The following is an 8,060-nucleotide window of genomic DNA, read 5'->3' on the forward strand; positions in this document are numbered from 1 at the left end:
AGAATATATAATTCGATTATTTCATCTTGACATTATGATGTAGCAGAACACAGAGCTTTATAAAAATCTCTCTACAGCTTAAAAAACGATTGAAGCTGTATTTCAGTGAAAGTGTAGATGAGGGTGAAGGCAAAGCAAACCCTTCTCTTGATAAAGTATCTCTGTGTCACTGGCAACAATAAATAGCAGAATCCTCTGATGTCATCTGCAGATTCAGCTCCTTTCTGCTGTTTTCTCTGGAGATGGTAAACTGGTGCTGAACTGCTGCGAGTAATATTTCTGTCTAACACTCCCTCTATCAAGAATAGTAAACCCTTAACAACCTTTCCCCATGTTTTTTTTCTTAAATATACCTTAAATTCATTATTGGTGTAAGAAACTCCTTTCCGGGTTTCTCTGAGGCGTGGGCTTTTATCAACAGAGTTCATCCTTTAACCTATAACAATTAAAATATTCTCAAGCATGATCAACGGTTAATTACGGTACCGGCCGGAGTACCGGGAGCAGTTTGGAAGAACAAAAAGACGCGGAGACTGTTCTAAATTGTCATCCCAAACTAACTCAAAGGTTTATTCTTTTGTGCAGGGTATTTATAGACAGAGAGGTTCGTGTGTCAACAAGTATCAAGTTAAAACCATATAAGGAAGTTCCCCCCCTCCCTCTGAAAGGGGCCTTCTACAATCGTTTCTCAACATACCTTTGACAGGTCCGTTAAACACTAAACAGTTAGAATCCTTTGTTCTACAGATGCACTCTCAAGGCCTATGATACAGAGGTCTCCTACATCCTGAGTTCTGACACAACCAGATGGTCATCACATAAACATCTTCTGCTAGGGAGTGATAAGTAAAAAGAGTGCTTTGTTGGTGTTGTCCTTCCAACCTTAGCATCTACTTTCACACCATAAATCTCGAGTTGACAAGGCAAGAGAAAATGAGGGTTAACATAAAGAGCCTTGTTAAGTCACAGAATCTTCAGTCTAATATCATCATAAAAGAAGTACCCAGTACATGCTCCCCTAATACTGAAATATCTAACAGTTGGTCTTGGAGCTCCTCCCCTGGTGGCTTCATGTTACAAATGTGCTCATGCACTGAGAGGTTTTGTTCAGGTCTGTTGATGTTTTCTCTTACTGTGACTCTCTGGCACAGTAATACACAGCAGTGTCTTCAGGCTGCATATTCTGTCCATTTAAAGTTACTGTGTTGCTTGAAGTGTACAAGTCAATGCTGAATTTGTTCTTCAATGAATCTTTGTAGTATGAATATCCAGTAACTTTCACCCCAATCCACTCCAGTCCTTTCCCTGCAGGCTGTCTGAACCAAGCTGTCCAATAGCCAAGAGAATAAGAGACGTGACAGGTGATGGTCAGACGCTGACCTGGCTGCACAATCACAGAGGCTGGCTGTGTCAGCTGTTCACACGTGTGGACAAAACATGTTGAATGTAGTAACAGTAAGAATCAGTGTGCAGTGATTATAGTGTTTGTGTTCAGTGAGACTCACAGGATCCAGCAGTAGAGCTCCAGAGAACGTGTTGGTGCTAAATATGATCTGATGAGCTTCTCGTCTTCTTCTGTGACTGACTGCATGATATCAGACTTTATATCAGCCTGTGAGGAATTGATTTGCATACAGATGGATTCTGATAGATTATGAGAGAAAACAGATCACACTGTAGCATTAAGTAAAGAGTTTCAGCATAATTAATAGAAAATTACTGACGCTCATTTACTGCACTGCTTTCATGCAGCAATGTTCACATTTTGCAGTCAGTTGTTTTCTGTGGGAAAGATCTGAAACCTAACAGCGATTAGCACAAAGTGTCCAACTGGTGTGTTTGATGCATTTAACAGCTCCTTTTAGTCCCCTTTATGAACTGGTGAGACAGAATACTTCAGAAGTACTTGTTGTTTAAACAAATGGTAAAAGATTTAATAATGAGTTTGCTCCTATCATCATGCTGATATTTGTCCTGCTCAGCAGCAAATCCAATTAGATATTAAATATGACTCATTTATGTCCCATTTCAGTATTTTCAATGTTTACATTGTAACTTAAAAACGTTTTCTAACATTTTTGACAATAAGTTAAACAGAAAATCAAAGACTGCAAAAGCAGCTGCTCACCTTATAATGTGTATTTGTATGTGCATGCTTATGCAAACCATATTCTTCTGCCATTGTGTGTATCTGGCACAGTAACACACAGCACTAAATAACCATCCACTCTTGTTTTTCCTGCAGGGTGTCTGATACATTGCATTCCTGCTTGGCCAAAATTGAAACCGGTTCCTCTACAGGAAAGACTGAGGGCTTCTTGAGGCTTTTTTAACAGTGGAGTGGAGAGAATGGACTCCAAAGACTGACCATTCAAACCTGCTGAACAACCAGAAGAAAAAGCAGGTCTATGAAAATCAGGAAGAAAATAACAATTTAAACAAATGATCTAATTAAAAAATAATAATTTATGTATCACAACAGTGCAGGCGGACAACTGTCAACAGGACAACACAGTCTGAACATCATCTTGAAAGTGAAGGTGTGAATGAAGGGTTTCAAATCAAGAGGACAGAAGTCCGCCACCTGGATTTTAGTAGGGAGAAGTATGTGGCTTAAATTTTATTCAAATGCCTAAAAAGAAAATGTGTTGTGGATTTTATTATGATATACATATATGTATACACTAGACATGTAACAATAATTACTCACATAAATTCTGTGCAATCATACATACTCATATATACTATGCGCACTTACAATGGAGTGTTTTATATAGTTAAGTCACTGTGTTAAGCATTTGACCTGCATGTTCAAAACGCACGAACCATATATTTAGGTCAAATACATCTACCATTATATTAATGAAAACGTTTGTGCCACTTGTTATATGAACACATGCTTATCAATGTTTGAAAATGTAATAATTAGGATCAATAAGTAACCTCTGATTGTGTTATGGCCAACGGTGACTAGTCCACACACAGGGTTATTCAGCTTGGCACTGGTAAAGTATGCACATAGGACCCTTTCTCAGCGTTCATCTGCGTTTATCTGTACCGTCCCACGTTTTGTCCAGCCCTTTCAATGCCTGTACAGCAAGTAAACCCAGCGCCGCTGGGCATGCACCAGGGATTCAGGTTCTTGCTACTATCTATGCTAACCCTAAGTAAGGGTTAGCATAGATGTTCAAAAGAAAAACATCATTTAGAAGAAGGATGAAAATTTTAAGATTATTTACATAGATTTCTACATGTCAATTTATTCTTCACAGTCATAAATACATATAAACATGACAGCTTTGCAAACATATTTTTGCAATAAGGTAGTTTCATTGTGTTTTTAAGTAGATTTATGGAGTATGATTGCTATGAGGTACTTAATTTACGTGACTGTGAAAGGCAGAAAGCAAACTGCAGAGTTTTTTTTACAGAGTTTCTTCCTCTTGTGTCACTGTGACTCTCGAGCACAATAATAAACAGCTGAATCCTCAGTTGTCAGGCTGTTCATCTGCAGATACACCTACCTTCTGCTGTTGTCTCTGGAGATGCTAAACCGACCTCTGACTGACTGAGAGTAGAAGCTGCCACTACTGTCACCCCAGATGACAGCAATCCACTCCAGTCCTTTTCCAGCAGCCTGTCTAATCCAAGCAGCATGAATATCACTGCTGAACCCTGAGTATGTACAGGTCAGTCTGTGGGAGTCTCCAGTCCTTTTAATCACAGATTCAGACTCAGTAAGTGTTTGACTCTCAGTACCTACAGACAAAAAAAATGATTAGTGACTGTTTTCCGAGTATATCAGTTCAATTTCACAACAATGTTAGTAAAACAACTGCATTTTCCTTACCAGCCCAATAAATTGAAAGGATTAGAAAGGATTAGCCTTCACCTAAGGATTTACATCCCTGATAAGCAGAAGGAGCCTCACTATCTGTTTAATGTCTCCCATTACAATGGCCTCACTGTGTTAACTTTCAACATGCATGTAAAGTAGTGGCAGGAGTGCTCTTAAAGTGAGAAAGTGATATTACTATAACTAATGTGATATAATTAAATATGTAACCTCTCTAATTGTGACGTTGCTGAATTTGATTTTTATATTTTGGGGGGCAGTGTATAAATTGCTGACTGACAGATCAGCTGATCTGTTCTCTGACTTGACTGACCATCGACCCTCTATAACTCTGAGGAACAAACTGAAGATAAGGTTCCAACCTAACCAAATACCCTTTAAAGGAACAATTCAAATAATTAAGGACAATGACTTTAAATTTTATTTCATTTTGTGAAAGGCCCAGGTTGTCATTTCTGTTATGAACCTATTACCTGTTGATAACTAAAGTCACAGTTAACTGAAATTCCTGTGTTTTGATTGTTTTTACACATATCCAGCTTCTCCCCTAACATAGAGTAAGTTGTATTTGGGTTACATACAGTACATGTAATTACGAACAAAGTATCATCAAAATGGTTACTCCTCTGATAGGTGTTTTTCATGCCTTTGCACTTTTAGTGTTTCTTTCAGCGTGTTGTTGATGTCAAAGTGCAGTTTATTTCTCTAAATGTGTTGTGTTTTTTGTGTCTGTGTTTTTGAGTTTTCATATGGCATTGCTTCCTCTTCTGAGAAGGTGGGCCAGCAACAGAAGAGTTGTCTCTGGAGATGTTAAACCGTCCTCTGACTGACTGAGAGCAGTGGCTGCTACTACCATCATAAGCAATTTAAGCAATCCACTAGTCCTTTTCAAGCAGCCTGTCTGATCCAAACATTACTATAATTACTGAACCCTGAGTATGTACAAATCAGTCTGTGGCCTTTTAACTGCTGATTCAAACTGAGTCAGTGTTTGACCCTCAGGACCTGATAAACAAATAATTAGCTTCTTATTTCAAGCATATAAATTCATAATGTTAAAAGAAAGAATACTTTGTCCTTACCAGCCCAATAAACTGAGAGGACAGGAAAAACAAACACAAATCCAGAACTGTCCATTGTAAAAGTCTCTCTGTCCAGTCTACAGTGCTGTAAATCCATCACATAGTCCCAGTTTTATAATTACATAACCCATACGTATAAGACTATGTATCAGAATTTGCATTTGCGCAACCACTACCTCTATCATTTATTTCCCTTGAATAATAGTAATAATCAGTTATCTTAGAGCTCCTCCTCTGGTAGTTTCATGTTATAACTGTTCAGGCACCGAGAGGTTTTTGTTCAGCTCTGTTGATGGTTTGTGATACTGTGGCTCTTTTGCACAATAATAAACAGCTGAATCCTCAGTCGTCAAGCTGTTCATCTGCAGATACAGCTGCTTTCTGCTGTTGTCTCTGGAGATGGTAAAGCGGCCTCTGAATGACTGAGAGTAGTAGATATTGCTGCTATCACTCTGGATCCAAGCAACCCACTCCAGTCCTTTTCCAGCAGCCTGTCTGACCCAAACAGCATGAATATCCCAACCGAACCCTGAGTATGTACAGGTCAGTCTGTGGGATTCTCCAGGCCTTTTAATCACGGATTCAGACTCAGTCAATGTTTGAGCCTCAGTACCTACAGACAAAAACAAAATTAGCTTCTTTATTTCAAACATTTCATAATGTTTCAGAAATGTGCTGTCCTTACCAGCCCAGTAAACTGACACTATAAGGAAAACAAACATAAATATCAACCATGTAGTTTGCTTTGTTATATTTGGCAACACTTATGTAAAAATCTGAATTTGCATCAGTTTCTTCTCCTCCAAGAGGAACACATGTCATGTCACACAATCCTCTGCACATCACTTATATTAGTCAAGTAAATCTTATAAATGCACAAATTATGTTTATTATTTATGAAATAATAAGGTTCTCTCAAAATGTATGAATTTCTGATACATTAGTAAAACTCTCCATATGTAATAATTATTAAACACATGTTCTATGAAGTTAATAATACAGTGTGGGAGCGTCATCATGTTGATGGCATCTCTGAAAAAGTTTCACAAACAACAGCTGTTGCTTAAAAACCAGCACTAAATGAGTAAACCATTTTATCAGACATCTAAACCTCCACAAAAAAGAACAATCGTCAGTACCTTAAAAAAAAAACAGCTCATTAGACACAATGATGCAGATATTCTGTCTTTTCATCAGTGAAAGTAAACGTATCATCCTTACCAGAACAGCTTATTACAAGAATAAAAAAATGAACCAAATATTCATGAATATGAATATGAATTTGAAGGATGGGTCGGGTGTATCCTTTGTGGCCCACCCTGGCCCAGAATTCATAACGCGGCCCAGCCAATTCCAGTTTCCAACAATGGCGGTAGCTACTTAGTTTTACTCTTATTACGCTTTTCAATACTTTATTAATTAAATTATTATTCATAATATTTGTATAATAATAAAAAAATACTTTTCAAATGTAGCAATGGCGGAGGAGCACAGCTAAAGAGTTTGGAGTATTACTCTTTCTGGGTCACAAAATGAACTTCTAACATATTTTCAGGTGTGTAAACTTCAAATATCTGCTCGGTTTATCAAGACATCACGTATGTGCAAAAGCGCTCTGATGTTTTCGGAGACGTCTGTTACCCCACCACCTCAATCACTGACCGGATGGTCAAGGCTCACTAGAGCCGGCAAGAACATCGGACTACCAGCACATCGTTTTCAGACCCTTTGCAGTCGTTCGCTGCTCAGGTTAAACATGAGTAGCGAAAGTCACTTAGATAACTTTTTTCAGTGTTTTTCAGTGTTTTATTTGTTCCTGAGTAAATCGGTTTGGCTGCGATTAAATTTATAGTTTTCACACGGCTGAATAAACGTCAAACAGAAAACTGATTAAACAGAAGTGTGAGATGGTACAGAATTTACTCCAATGTCCTGTTATATTTTATATAGCAAGGAGCAGCCGGCTACCGACACAGTGGTGATGCACATCAGAAGGCTAAACGGTCCAATTCCACAGCCTCACACTTACGGCCTTCTCGGTCTTCGGAGGACCCGGCCCATGTAGACTGCGAGCGCCTGGTTTTCCGAAGGATGCGGCCCTTGAATTAGGACACAGCTAATAAGAAGAAAGAGTGTTGCTAGGACTGACCGGAGGCAAATTTCATTTCAAAAGACTACCCACCGGAAGCTTTGATTAACGCATGGTTTTGTACAAACTATGCAAAAAGGAGTTTGCACACCACCGAAACACTTCGACCTTACAGTACCATCTAAATGCAAAACATGTTGCTGCACAGAACCTGTGGGAGCTGTTAGAGCTAGCAGTTCGAGTACCAACAAAAGGTGTCAGCAGCCCAAACTTGAGGAATTGACTGGCTTCAAGATCAAAATTAGTGAGTCAACATTGGACAAACTTAAACATTCTCTTGCAAAATGGATTGCTCTGGACTGTAGACCACTACACAGATTCAGATGATTTTTAACAGGGCCCCGAGTTTGCACAGAGCACAATCCACCATCAGTGAGACAGACTGCAGTGGTGGTCCACTCGAGCAGTGACCAACCCACAGCTGTCTGTCCTGGCCTGCAACCATTTGATTAGTCCTGCCACTTCTGTCTCATGTGAGAGATTGTTCTCACTTGCAGGTCATATAGTAACAAAAAAGAGAGCTGCCTTGAGCTCTGAAAATGTGAACAGGCTAGTTCGTCTAAGTAACAGGCTGAAAGAGACGGACAGTAAATAAGCATGGAGGTATTGTGAGTCCAATGAGTTTGTTATTTTTTGCACTAAAATGTTTGATGATCACACTGTTTTAGCCTAATGTACAAAATAATTTTGGCTAAGGTTACTCAGAGTTTAAAGGTGAAGCTGGTCAAATAACCTTTTATGTTTTTCCCTTATTTTCTAAGGAGAAAAACTGCACTTTATGTTAAAATGTTTATTATTATTATTTAAAGACAATACCGTTTTGAAAATGTACTTGAAGTACTCAAAATAGCACTTTATTTTTATGTCTGCCCATTTTTGTCTATCTGTTTTGGATTGAAATGCAATTTAAATGCTTTTTTTCTTTGTTCCTCTGATGGCTACTGAACCCTGAGTATGTACAGGTCCTCCAGGG

At 38.6% G+C, this 8,060-nt stretch overlaps 1 long non-coding RNA gene across 3 annotated transcripts; it reads right to left on the reverse strand.

Annotated features, from left to right (window-relative positions):
• Window positions 1-1,124: 1,124 nt before the first annotated feature.
• On the reverse strand, window positions 1,125-5,053 carry LOC309704912. Of its 3 annotated transcripts, XR_014276402.1 has the most exons (4): window positions 4,939-5,053; window positions 2,129-2,380; window positions 1,506-1,585; window positions 1,125-1,414 (listed from the first exon to the last, which is right to left on the reverse strand). It is a non-coding gene; the product is annotated as an uncharacterized lncRNA (long non-coding RNA). The 3 variants fall into 3 exon arrangements; XR_014276403.1 differs by having other exon boundaries at window positions 1,125-1,326; window positions 1,506-2,380; XR_014276404.1 differs by having other exon boundaries at window positions 1,506-2,380.
• Between the last annotated feature and the right edge of the window lie 3,007 nt (window positions 5,054-8,060).

The sequence above is a fragment of the Aulonocara stuartgranti genome, assembly GCF_965226115.1.
Source record: "Aulonocara stuartgranti genome assembly, chromosome: 4".
Taxonomy (NCBI): Eukaryota; Metazoa; Chordata; class Actinopteri; order Cichliformes; family Cichlidae; genus Aulonocara; species Aulonocara stuartgranti.